A 14,551-nucleotide genomic window follows, 5' to 3' on the forward strand; every position below is an offset into this window, starting at 1 on the left:
GGATAGACACTAAAAGGCAAGCAGAGGAGTGGAAAAGCTTTACAGTGAGAAAGGGGAAGACTTCAAGTGTGCTCTGAATGGAGACTGTTGGGGAACATGCATGGGGAAGCTGGAAGCACACTAACTATTAGTTGGACATCCTATGTGATTCGTTTCAGTGCATGTTTGGATGTCTCTGGTTGGTCCTGAGTTGGAATCATGGGAAAAGAATGGGGCAGTGGTTGACTGCATCCCGAGCATTCAGCTCTATTGCTTGCAGAGGCTGTAGTCATTTTGCAGCCTGGGCTGATCATTGCAGAGATTATGGGTCAGAATTCTATTGTCCTGTATGGTCTGGCCATTGTCTGTTTTTATTTCAGTCCCCCATATGTGTCCATATAATTTAAAACCTGCCAAAAATTTCACACATTAACTTTGTCAAAGTATTTGACAAAGGCACAATGAATAGCCTGTATACTTTTCAACCAGTCCATTTCAAGTTTTTTCAGCTGTGTTTGATTTGGTGGGTAAAAAGGAGTGAAGATTGGAATGCAGTTTTACTTCTGAGTTAATTAAGATGATGCAAAATAAACAATTGTACAGTTAATACGTCCATGCTCAATTAAAATACTATCTTTGGAATTTTTCTGGAACAATAGATACCATGTTTTTAGTTATCAAAAGAGACTTTTTTAAGATAACAGATCACAGTGAAATGGCAAATAGAGGCCTAGGAAGGGACACAGACACTTAGGACTGGAGTAGTGGCCACCCAAATTGCAAGACAAATAAATTATCTAAATTACCATAACCCCTTGTAGCACAGCCAGCTATCAGATCTAATGTCTTTTCTCAAGTCAGTCTAGTGCAGTGATCAGCAAACATTTGCTAGAAAGGTCTAGATAGTCTCTGTTGTGCAAAAAAGAGGCCATTGTTTGTTGATTCCTGGTCTTGTATACTGAATAATTAAACACAATGTAAGAGGAATGACAGTAAAGTTTCCCATTCAATCCTATGCTCAATTCCCAAAACTGAACATCAGAAAAATCTGTTGCAAACAGAAAAAGTGGTAGGGTAATTTTCACCCAAAAGATCAAAATGTAAGTTTTGTAAGGCAGGAAACTTAGAACAAAACACCTTTGGAATAGTGAAAATTTAAAGTAATTATTGGCAAGTAAGCTGTTATTCTTGATAAGTAACCTGCATTGTTTGGTCACAGTTTTATTTTCCAGCAGCAGTATTTCCTGAAGCAAATAACTAATTTTGCCCCCTGATTCAGCATCATTCAGCAAAAACAGAAAACTATGCTTTGTTCCAGAATTGTTAGCCTAGGAAAGGCACAAAAGAGTATGCTGACTTCAGTTCTCAGTACCTAAACACAATGTAGCTAAGAAAATTATCTTGAAATGGGACAAGGCATGTATTTAACTCCCCAGCGCTAAATAATAATGCTTTGCACAGTTTAGATGACTGATGAAAAAATACTGACTCCTACTGTATGATTTTGAGTTTTAGTCCAAAAGGATTTAATTAGCTGAAAACAGTGATCATGTGTTCCATCACCTTGATTTTCAGTGAAGACTTTCTGAATAGTAACACAATGGATGGAATTAAATGAGCAGCACCTTAACTTCCTACAAAACAGTGATGTTTTCTTTAACTTGAAGTTTATCAGAAAAAAAAGTTCCTTCTACTATCCTGGTCTGCTTTCTTATTATTACCTCTTTCTCTTTTAGAGTGAAACACTGTAGCTACACTCGTGATAACACAGGTAAAAAAACAAAACAAAACAATAATACTCTTCTGCAACATACAAACCTCCCTGGGAAAGGGCTGCTTAGAGGCAAAGGCAGGAGCTTAACTTATTCATGTTGCGATCTGAAAACACTTATCTCCTAGATGTCTTCATTTCCCTAGATCCCCTTGCTCAGCCCCCAATCTAGAGAGCAAAATCTATTTCTTACATTTTTAAATTGAAATTCTCAGCTGATTGTTGGTAAACTGTATACCATAACTGTCAGTAACACATTATAAAACCCCAGGAAATGTTCCTTATTTCACATGTCAGTTGGCTTTGCCTTGATTAAACTGCACTCTATTGCTAGGTAATTGTGTTAGTTTTTCAGCTGTCTCTAGAAACACATTCCATCCCTTCCTGCTATGTAAAGCCCACTTCCTCCACAAATGTGCACTTGTGCACATGTTTCTGCTGCAGAATAGGAAGAATGCATCCCAAGGTATTATTGTTACAAACCGAAGGACTAAGGCAAGACTGCTGTAAGACAAAAATACCTGAAGATAAGTTTAGAATAATCAGGGTAAAAAAAAAATCGAGCATTTGAGACTAAGAACACCATGCCAAGATAAGTTCAGGTCATGAATTAGAGGTTCTTGTCTATCACAGGCTTTTAGGGCAGAGAACAGCTTGTTCATATAACTCATATGAATGGACATATAAATAAGCAGGAAGGAGAACACAAATGCATAGTAACTGAGTTCTGGTAGACACAAAAAAATGAAGGTGAATATTAGGACCTAGATATTGCTTTACACAACAGCTGGGATTTCTCCCAGAGATGCTAAATGCTAACTTGGTCAGCTGGACCAGCATTTTTAGGTGGCTTTGATTTTCATTTCACTGACCATGTCCTTTGGATGTTTAAAGGGTTTCAATAGGACCCTCTACCAAATGCCCAGAAATGGAGCAATATTGTATAATTGGATGTATTTGTTTATTCCAGTAAGATTTTTAGACCTATTTACGGAAATAATAAATCAAAGTTTATTTCACAGAATAAGAAAGTGGCCTTTTAAAGGTGCTTCAAGTAATTGAACTCATCATTTTGTTCTCTATGAAATAGTAAAACTGTGAATAGAGAAGATGATACAGTATTTACCATGTGCCAGAATGGAGTCCAAATATTTCATATATTTTAATTTACCTAATCAGCATTGTACTCATCATTTTGATCCCCATTTTACACAAGAGGAAACTAAAGTATAATGTTACACAGTTATAGTTGATGATACTATGTTACCTAGTCAAATCCTTGGCAGACCCAAGATTTGACTGCAGGCAGTCTAACTCCAAAATCCAGGCTGTCAATCACCAGCTTTGATTAACTCACAGGATAATTATTTGTTGGAATCAAAACAATGCATATAAAATGTTACGCCAATCTGAAAATATAAATGATTTCATTTTCAAGTAAAAATATATTTTAGGAAGTTTATCCATGTAACTGATTGACATCCACCTGTGTATAACTATGAGATGCTTTAGAGAATGGGAATCATCTGAGTATAAAAGGCATGAAATCAGGAAGGAGCTGGACAACTCATGTTCTAACCGGTGCTTTGAAACTAAATTTGTGATCCATGCTTCTTGGCTTCTCTGATCCTCCACTTATTTTATCTACATAATAAAAACAGTAGTAGGCCAGCAAGTCTTTATGCCAGGGTTATAAAAACATAGTGATCAGTACACAGGAAAGCAGTTTTGAACTATAAACTATGTTCAACATATTTAGTATGTTGAATTCTGCTTCTGACAATGACAAATGATGCTATTTTGAAATAGCCCACCAACTAAGAATAACTAGGAAAGCTGGATTCTTTAAAAAAAAAATATTGTCTGAGCATTAGCAAGCCACTGAGGCACTTAAGAAGAAAGGTAGAGAGAGCCAAGTCCTGACAGAGGAGGGAAGGCTGGAAAGGTAGTCAGATTGTGGCTTGTTGGTCTGCTTATTTGCTTAAAGCATTCTTTATTGCCTCAAACAGTATCTAAGAGACTGAGACACAAGATAGAGCATTCAGTAAACTCACAGAAAAGAACTAGAATTCAGGGCCACCCAAATGGCAGGATCGTAATAAACATTTTGAGGTTTTAGTTGGGACCATAAATGTCCACATGCTTTGTATGAGTATCCTGTTCTGCTGTTACAAATTACTACACAATGGCTTGAAATATAATAAATTTATTATTGCTCTTCTGGAGGCCAGAAGTCCAGTATGTATATAACTGGGCAAAAATCAAAGCGTTGCTTTCTGGAGGCTCTAGAGAAGAATCTGTTTAGTTTATTTGCCTCCTCCAGTTTCTAGTGGTGGCCCTCATTCTTTGGTTTGTGGTCCCCTTCCATCACCAAAGCTACCAACGATTGGTCCAGGCATGCTCACACTCCAGCACTCTATCACTTCCACTGTCCTCTTCCACTGTAAGCACCTTGGTAGTATGATCAAGCCCACACAGATAATCCAGGTTTACATCCTATTGTAAGGTCTGCTGATAAGCAACCCTGATTCTCTGCCATGTAATTAACATAATCTACTTCCAGGGATTAGAATGTGCACATCTTTGGGGGCCATTATTCTGCTTATCACATCCTAGGTGTAATTGCGGATCATAATTAAGCAAGACCTCACAGGAAGTAAATTCAGACCCGAATAGCATGACTCTCTGATTGAGATTTGGGATTGTTAGTGTTCCTAATTGGGCTGAAATCATTGCTTCTTTGTAAAAAGCAAAGGTTAGCTTTCTCTGAAGCAAGACAACAGCAGCTAGCTAAATCCTCAGGATTTCTAAATTTTTAGAGCTATCTGCTGCCCAGTCAGAACAAGAAGGCTCATGTGAGGATAATACTTAAGCAAACAACATGTGAAATATTAGACAATTTAAATGATTCATGTGAGATAAGAAAGTAGTGTTATCATAGATCAGGTTTAAAAATAATTATGATGAATACATTCTAAAACATTTTTAATTCAGCGACTTAGAAGTTTTAAAAACATTCAAACAATAGTTCTATATTTAGCGTATAATTATTATAATTAAGAAATCATAGACAATGTGTTCCCGTTACTAATTTTTTAGTTCTTAGTTCTAAATTCACTTTTTTGGGGGGCTGCTCTGTGACAATTGAGATGAGCATTATAAATGTTCTTCCTTTGCAAGTCAGCATGATGTGAAACCCAAAAAAAGCTAGCCAAAAAATACCTTATAACTGAAATAAAAGGATAAAAATGAGAAAAAAGGAATATAGCCCAAGATGGATAGAGAGTGCTGGATGGACACTAGAGAAGGGAATGTCCTCTCTTCCCTGTTTCAAGACAGATCACCAACCAGATACCAGAAGAATGATTTTTTCCTCCATTTCTTGGCCTATGCAATTTTTGCAGAGCTAGGTACCACCAGAAGGCAAAGCACTTGTACCAGTACTTGCTAACAACATGCTTACCCTCCACCTTGGGACGTGTCAGTATATCTAGGCACCCAGGACCCTGTAGGCATGACCCCATGCCTAGAATGCTGCTCCCACACTCTCTCCTCAGCCTTGTGCATGTCCATGCCAGAGGCCATATGGTGCTGTCTATCTAGTGAGCTGGCTGCCTGACCATTATCCCTCATGCTGCACCAGTCCAAGCTGACACTGAGACATGCTAGGTTTCTGTAGAAGGAGACCTCTCCAGCTCCCAATTGCAGCCATGTAGATTACCTTCACTCCCTCTTCATACCCACCTATAGGTATGTGGCCTGTGTCTCAGAGGTTGTTTCAGTTTACCCAGTTGTTGAACAGCTCTGGTAGGACAATCAACTTAGTCTCCATCCCGTGAACATTAGCCAGTGTCAATAAGGTCTGCATCTCTATTCCAAGTTTGTCTTTCTTCAGGTACCCTCTTTGAGCTCTGGAGAATCCTTTAGAGTTTTCTTTACATCTTCATAGGTATTCTCTTATCATGGCTTAATAATTTTTAATATTTAATGCCACCTATTTAAATTTCCTTATGGTTTCCTTCTCCCTATTAGCCATAGACTGACTCCCTGTACTGCATACCAGATTAAACCTGGCTAGAAAATGTATTAGACAGCCAGAAGGCAGGTCAGAAAAAAAAAAAAGTATATGATCTGAAACAGAGAGAAAATTAGAAAGGACTCAGAAAGCAACAAGAGAGAAACAGAGGCAGAAGAAATACTGGAAGTGATAAATTACTGAGCATTTTGCAAAAAAGAAAAACAATATCAAGCAAGTACTCAAGAAACACCATAGAACTCAAGCAGGATGAATACAAAGAAAACCCTATCAAGACACACACTATTACAATGTTGGAGAAAAGTAAAAAATGAAGAGAAATTCCTGAAATCTGTCAGAAAATAAATGCTGTAATGCTGTTGAAGAAGCAAGACAACTGAAAGGAGAGTTTACAACAGAAAAAACAAAACAAAACAAAAAGAAGGGCAGCCCAAAGACAGTGGAGTTTTTCCTCCAAGGGACTTAAAAAATTTTTTTTCAATCTAGATTTCAATATAAGATGAAAATACATTTAACTTGAAAGATATTTTTAGCAAAACAAAAACTTAGAATATTTGTTAGCAAAAGAGAAGAAGTAAATAAAATAAAAATACAAAGAGATTTTAGGCAAGAAAAATAGAATCCTAGGCAGAAAAATGAGAGATGCCCAAATAAAATGAGGAAGAAATTATTCCAGAAATAATATGTACATAGGTTTTCAATTAATACATAGATAGATAATAAACTAGTAGATAAATGGCTACAGAGCAAGATAGATAAGTATAGATGGAATTCAATTTAAAGACAACAATCACATAAAGGCTGGGGGCAGGGTACATGAAGTTAAATTGTTCTGAGATCCTTACTTTGTCTTAAGTAGTGATAAAATTATTCATTCATAGTAGATATGTGTTATGACTTCTAGCTCAAACAAAAAAATTAGTAGAAGTATGCATAAATAAAAGCTAGCCAAAAAATACCTTATAACTGAAATAAAAGGATAAAAATGAGAATAAAGGAATATAGCCCAAGATGGATAAGTAGAAAACTGGTAAAATGGTCGGTTAAATATATTCTTTATGCCACTTCACTGAACTGCAACAAGGGCTCCCCAGTGGCAGTTACACTGAGAAAACCTGAAGCGTCTCAGACACAACTGGCAGGGCTTTCATGGGAGAATTATAAGAGCCGCACGTGAAGCAGGTGCATGCCATCTCGGCACAGGAAGAGCACTGCCGCCATTTCTCACCTGCCATTTATACTGTGCTTGTTCCCAGAGACCCATGAGGAGTGAGAGACTTGTCACAGCCCCTTCCAGTGCACCTGGACCTCAGCAATGAGACTTTTCACAATAAACAAAACTGATACACAGGTTAATTGACTATATCACATAGTTAAATTTTAGCATTTATCTTAATTGACTACATTCCAAGAGCAGTACTATGAAAAGGTCATATTCCCAGGTATCTCTGGGTCTGGGACAAAAGGCCAGTCCACCTTTTAGTTCTTTACCTGTTTCACATAAACATGAATTATAATAAATCAGTTACAGCTATACTAACACCAGGAAAAATCAACTTAACATTAGGAAATACATTTCATGATGATAAAAGGGTTGATTTACAGGAATATGTAACATCTCTAAATGTGTACATACCCAATAACACATGTAAAGGAAAACACAGCAGAAATAAGAGAAACAGCCAAATCCATGATCAAATTGGGGTATCTAATATCCTATCTATATTTCTTCCCAAAGCAGTTTTCCAAAAAAGGGAAAATGAAAAGAAAAGTTAATTTACACCAAAACCATATGTTCTATATTGCTTGAAGACAGAGAATGCCTAAACTTCAAAATGCTTGTGAATTTAAAAAAGGGAAAGGTCAACAAATACCAGTCTTTGGTCTCTCACATTTCTGCCCCACCCTCACGAGGCTGCAGTGCTGGGGGCGAACATGGTCAACCAAGAAGAAAACTGGGGAAGACAGAAAAGGGAAGCTAGCAAAGTAGTCTGAAGGCAAGTCTACCTTAAATCTGAAAAACCTAAAAGAGTTTGGAAAACCACATTAGGGACTACAGAGACAGGACTTCAAAGTACATGTGACTTAAAGAGTCAGGCACAGTTTTGAGGGGCAGTCTTCAAAACGCGGTGCTTCTGAGAATAAAGACAAAAAATGAAGGCAATCGTGCTCTTTGGCAACTTGTTGTGAAGGGGGTAGAAAGCTAAAGGGAAACATTTAGTGTCCTGCAAGACAATAAAGCCTCAAAAGCGGAGGATTCATAAACCCTTGCACCAGCAAAATAAGCAAAAAACAAACAAAAAACTACTAAAATGTCAGGACTTTGTTACACTGTCAGAGGAGGGTACCATTAAATTGAGAATCTCCTAAGGCACTGCAATAACATACAAATGAATGAAAGAAAGGTCAGCAGGTCCAAAGAGCTACTGAAATATTTTGGAAGACAAAAGTCCGTGTAAGTAAACCAAGAAAAATATCCCCTCTGAAAATGAAAGAATTAGCACTTTCCTAAACTGATATATATCAGTATTTAAAATACATATATATATATGTATTTAAAAATATATAAATCAATAATATTTTACATGCCAGAAATATTTAGAAAATAATGATTAGGAAAGGAGCATTTTTAAATTATGCTTTTTATAGTAGTCTCAAATAACTAGAATGATCCTAAGAAGTATGTGTACATCCTCCACACAAACCATAAACATTGTTAAGAGAAATATGACCTAAATAAATAGAGAGATCAGGTATGCTTATGGTTCAAATGACTCAGTTTTTATAAAGGTGTAATTTTCCAATCAGTTTATCCACAGATTCAATGAAATCCCAATTTAGCTAACAATTGTTTATAGAGAGCTTATTTAGAGAACACCTACAAATAATAAAAAAAAAGAAACTTTCCTAGAGAAAAAAATGCACAAAAGACTTGAACAGGTACTTTAGAATATGTAGGATATTCAAATCAATAAACATGAAAAACTCAACTTTATTAGAATTTAATAAACAGAAATTGAAAGCAGGAAAAGATACCATTAACATCTACTGGAATGGTTACAATTTAAAAGGTTGATAATACTTGGTTCTGATGAGGTTGCCGAACAAATGGAACTCTCACACTGCTAGGAGTGTACATTGGTACAACTCCTTTAGAAAACTTTTTGGCAGTAACTAATAAAGCAGAATAAGTGTGAAGAAAATGCCCAGAAATTCCGTGGCCAGGTAGTTAGCAGTAGAGATGTATCTCCATGAACACTGGACACAACTACAAAAAGGTCATAGTTAGCATTTTTCATCTTAGCTTCAATGGGAATCAACCCAAAGAGCCATAAGAAGTAGATAAATAGATGGTGGTATATTTATGCAATGCAATATTCTAACAAATTGGTATGAACAAACTACTGTTCTACTCAACAAGAATGAATGTCACACGTAATTTTGAGTAAGTGGCTAATACCACTAACTTAAATTTAACAACAGGCAAAGAGTCTTTGAGGCTAGAATTCAGGATAAGTGTTTACCTTTTGGAAGGTGGGTAGAGGTGGAGATTAGGAGGGTGTGTGGGCAGTGATTTCTTGTGCACTGGTTATATCCTGTCTTTATGGGTGTCTTTATGTCTTTATTTTTACACAATTGTGTTCCCTTCCGAATTGTTTATTCTGATAGGCACTTGTGACTTGGGTTTTTTTCCAGTGTACATTATGCTTCAATAAAAATGATTATTAAAATTGCCTAAAATTAGATCCCAGTCCAGACTCTGGAGATGGGCCTGGTTTTCTGTGTAGCTCTTTCCACCTTTTGGTTTTTCCTGGAAGAAAGAAAAAGTCCGTTCATCTCTAGTTCTGTCCCTGCCCTGCAAAATCATGTGCTGGTGAGTTAAGAACAAATATACCAAGACATGTTGGAATAGTCAGAGTAATCAGATGTTAACCACCTGGGAAAAAGTTTTGAAAACAATTCAGTGGAAATACAAACATAATTTTATACAGGTTAATGGAAAAGAATACTTCATTAAAAGAACAAAACATTTGAAGACTCTGAGGGAGGTTTCTGAATACCATGTACCTGGAGGATGGAGATGTGCAGGACTGAAAGCTCATTGGCTCAGTATTTATGAGAGGCTGTAACTATACCCCAAACAGTAAACTTCAAGGCATCAGAATTTGCTCACTAAGTACCTTAGTTTTCCTCAGAGATCATCCTGGATCTATGTTCATGAAGGTCTCTAAACTGTTTCTATTTCTAGTTTGTCTGTGTATTAAAATGGAAATGATTTATGACAGTTGAAATACAAATGGTACCTGGAACTTCCCTGAAAAAACCCACTTATGCCTGACCGTTTGAATATTATTGATATTCTCAGAACTTTGAACATCCCTTCACTAATACCACATCAACCCTGATGGACCCACAACACTAAATGCAGAATGAGTAATGAAAGAGTTGCTCCCCGAAGAAGAGTAACAAGGGGGATGCATCACCCATGCTGGGAAATGTATCCAGAAGTCTCCCTGGGACTCAGCTGACATTGAAAAATTGGCCATCCCTTCTTGCTGATGCTAAGTCACAAAATCAGCACCACCCCCACCCCTGCAAAACAGGAGCTACTATTAAGAGATGAAAAGCCACCATTACTCTTTTCTGCTGGGAATCAAGGTCCTCAGGCAGATTTGTTATGCCTCACTGAAGGAAACTTCTATTGCATTTTATAGATTTGGATATCCAAGAAACTGTCATGTAGATGGAGGAGACAGATGGGGAAGCTAGAAGAGCTGGGAAGATGACCCTTAGGTGGAAGGAGTTAAAGTCTGTGCCTTAAGAAGACTTCGAAATAGATCCTGCTAACTAGGCCATAGAAATAGTTCCTTGCCAGAATAGGTCTCTCGAAGTTAACAAATGTTTATTGTACATACTGTATGCTTTTATAGAGGCCTAACAAGAAGCTGAAGACCACATATCCTCAAAAAAGCTACTCCAAAGGGGAATATAGGGCAACGAACTTGGATTTTGACACAAGATGTAAGCAAAGTAGAAGCAAGTCTATTTGGTTGAGATTAATACAGTTTTAAAAAAGCAAATTTATCCTTAAAGTGGTATGCAAAATACTTAAGTCCCTGGGATATGAGATTAGACAGCCATAGGTTTGATGCTTGGGTGATAGCATCTTTTGTGGCTTAGTGAAGATTCTGTCTCAAAATACCCCCTTTTTTCCCCTAGCTAGCCTGGGAAGATGGGCCTAGTTTTCTGAGTACCTCTTTCCATCTTTTGGGTTTTCCTGGAAGAAAGAAAAAGTCTGTTCACCTCTAGTTCCCTCCCTGCCCTGCAAAACCATGTACTGGTGAGTTAAGAGCGAGTATACCAAGACATGTTGGAATAATCAGAGTAATTAGATATTAATCTGGGAAAAAGGTTTTGAAAATAATTCAGTGGAAACAGAAACATAATTTTATACAGGCTATGGGAAAAGAATACTTCATTAAAAGAAAAAAACATTTGAAGACTCTGAGGGAGGTTCCTGAATATCATGTACCTGGAGGATGGAGAAGATGTGCAGGACAGAAAGCTCATTGGTTCAATATTTATGAGAGGCTGTAACTATACCCCAAGAGCCTCTGGGAAGAGGGTGTCTTGTAATCAAGGCCAAGGAACCTCATGGATGGAAAGTAATTTACTGAATTCTAAACCTTTTCCTTTTTGAAATTCAGTGTTCTTTGGACTTTTCTAAGGTGGTGGAGGAAAGACAATGGAGAACCTGCAAAGGAAAGTTCCCATGAGGGAAGGGGAGTTGGCACTGGTGACAGAATTTCAACATTCTGGCCAAGACAGAATGTGGGGCAATGGCTGGTTCTCAGTGCATGGCTGAGACCAGGGGCTCTCTGCACTCCCAGCCACCCTGACCTGGCAGGGACCTCTGGGAAGAGTGGCTGATGGACTAATACATGCTAACAAGCACTAACATTGTGGATCCAAGCATGGGATACTTCTCTGCCCAGGGCAGGAACCTGGGCCAGTCATCTGGAATAAACCAATTTAGTGTGATTGCAGCAAGGAGAAGTCGAACAACAAATGTTATGGGATCAGTTTTCAACAGTGACAATGGTACTGTGACCACTAGAGATTGAGCCGGGGATGGATGTGTCACAATGCTACCTTCCCAAATCACCTGGAGGAAGATGACCTTCGGAGGAAGGGATTCTGAGGTGTGGGTTTCTCAGGCATGTATAAATGCACACACAAGCCTACTTAGTCAATGCAAACACATTTACTGGGCCCTGTGTGATGATACAGGCACGTTCTCAGTGGCAGGGAGCTCTGGGAAGAGTGGCTGATGGACTAATACATGCTAACAAGGATGAATGAGAGAATAAGCAGTGGTCTCTTCCACATGTGTACACATCAAATATCACTTTATAATTCACTTTCATTTATGTGATTTCATTGGGCCTATATAACACTTTCTTGTTTTACAAATGACGAGACCAATGCCCAAGTAATGGAGATCATTCACGGCCAGGAAAGGGTATTAGACCGGGAATCTGCTTAACAAAATTCAGTGTTCTCACTTTATCTCCACCATCACAGAGATCTAATGAGGGTATTGCTGTGTTTAACCCCCCAAAGGGTTGCCTGTTATCCGAAGAATAAATTACAGAATCAGAAATATTAAGATGTCCTGGTCCCAGTTAAACACTCTGGTCTCATGTCTGACCCCTCCCCCCTGGCTTCTCTCCATTGCAGGCACACTGGCCTTCATTCAGTCCCTCAAACATACCTTAGTATCTTCTACTCCTTCATTAGACTTGGCATACTTCATGTTATGAGTAATTGCCAGTAATTATTTATTGAATATCTGACTTCCCAGATAAACTATAAATTCTCTATGGCAATTCCATGTCTGTATTACTTAGTCTATGCCCCATGCTTCACTCAGTATCGGACACATAGGAAGTATTCATTACCTGCTCCTTAATTCACATACTAATTCCAAATAAGAAAACTATCTTCCAGTGACCTTGCCTAGCCTCTGCTCCTATGCCATCTTTTTGGGATCAGTGAGATTCCATCCACCTTTTCATTAGCCTCTGTAACTTCTGCCCATTCTTCCAAATCCAATTTAAGACTCTCTAAGTTGGTTATTTCTCCCTCTTCCCATCTCCTCACACATTTGTTGTTAGAACGACATAGTCAACATTTGATCATATTCATTCTCCTTTATAAAAAATAATGTATATTTCATGAGCATGTTTTCTTTTCAGTACAACTGAAGATATTTTAAAAAGGGATTCCGAGTCTTTTTCTTTTCATTTCTTTAGACCTGTTGGGCATCTTCAAGGTGATGAATAACTACTTGCTGACACTGATTTGGGAGACAGTGAAGAGTAGAGGGAAACGAGGAGACAATGGTTTTTGAGAAAGCACATGGTCTGGAGCAGCTCAAAGAGAGGGCTCAGGAAAAGTAGCCCATTTCCTTTTCTTTTCTAGGAGGCTGCATGTCTAGAGATGGTGGTGAACTTTTCAAAACATATCTGAGTGAATAATGGAGTAGATATTTGTTTCTCAGGATGCATCTGTGATAAATGTACTGACCAAGTCAATCTAAAAACTAATAAGAAAGTCAAGGAAACATACTGCTTGAGAACTCCAAAGAATATTTAGAGGTTCTCATTGAACCTCATAAGAAAAAGCAAAAGTGAAGCAAAACCCATTGGAATTTAAATCACTTACAATCATCTGTGTTATCTGGTCCCCTTTATTCAAATATTTTTGGAGTTTTCAAACACTGAATTTAATCAACCCAGTAGTACAAAAAGTTGGCAGTCTGGCAGAAAGGGAATAATTGAAAAGACTTTCTTCTTTCAACATGAATAGAACTTGTGGACTGAAGAAAACTATTTGTTCTCTATTCATTCCATGTCATAAATCTATAGAACTGAATGACCTTGCTCTGAAAATCCTTTTCAGAACAGAAACATGAGGCCCTTAATCTCAAAATCATGTGTCCCAACCTGTATTGAGCTGATAACTTTGCATTTTTCTCCTTAACTGTGAATTCCTAGGGTCCAGAAGTTTTTTATTTTTGCATGCATAGCAGGTAGTGTTTGGTTTTTGTAAGGAACTTTTAAAAAGTGGAACTATGAATGAAGGAATATGGGAAGATGCTGTTGTGAACAACATTTTTGAACTTATATTTGGCAAAACACAAAAGTCTCTCAGCTACCATTCAGGAAAATGCATTTTTAAACAGACTTGAGCTAAGCAGGAACAAAGATGATAACCTCTCTGATGTAATATATTTTGAGAACCTGTCTTCCACAGTACCTGCCATTTCCTTCTTTATTGTATTTTGCTCCTGTGAAAGTATTAATGTGGCGGCTCAGATATGAGTAATACATTAAACTAATATCAGAGAAATGAATTGCTGTATCAGATCCACCAAGACAAAACTAGATGAAGGCCGGGGATATAGGTAAGATAAGTTTTGACAAGAGACAAAGGAAATTATGGTTCTGGGATTATCCTCCGAGAGGAAAATGTTTATGATCATTGCAAGGCAAGAAAGTAGTTGCTGAAAGGGACAGAGAGAGAAAAGGACAAACCATGCAGTTCGTTCTTTTGAAGAAAACCCACCACAGACAGTTCAGTTCAATGGTACTACTAAGTTTGGGTCCCTGGTGGCTGAGGATACTTGGTTGTGATGTGGGAAGGCGTCACAGAAACAAGAAAGCGGCACTGTCACAGAAGTGTCTGTAAGAACACAGAAA

This window comes from Manis pentadactyla, chromosome 2 (assembly GCF_030020395.1).
Source record: "Manis pentadactyla isolate mManPen7 chromosome 2, mManPen7.hap1, whole genome shotgun sequence".
NCBI lineage: Eukaryota > Metazoa > Chordata > Mammalia > Pholidota > Manidae > Manis > Manis pentadactyla.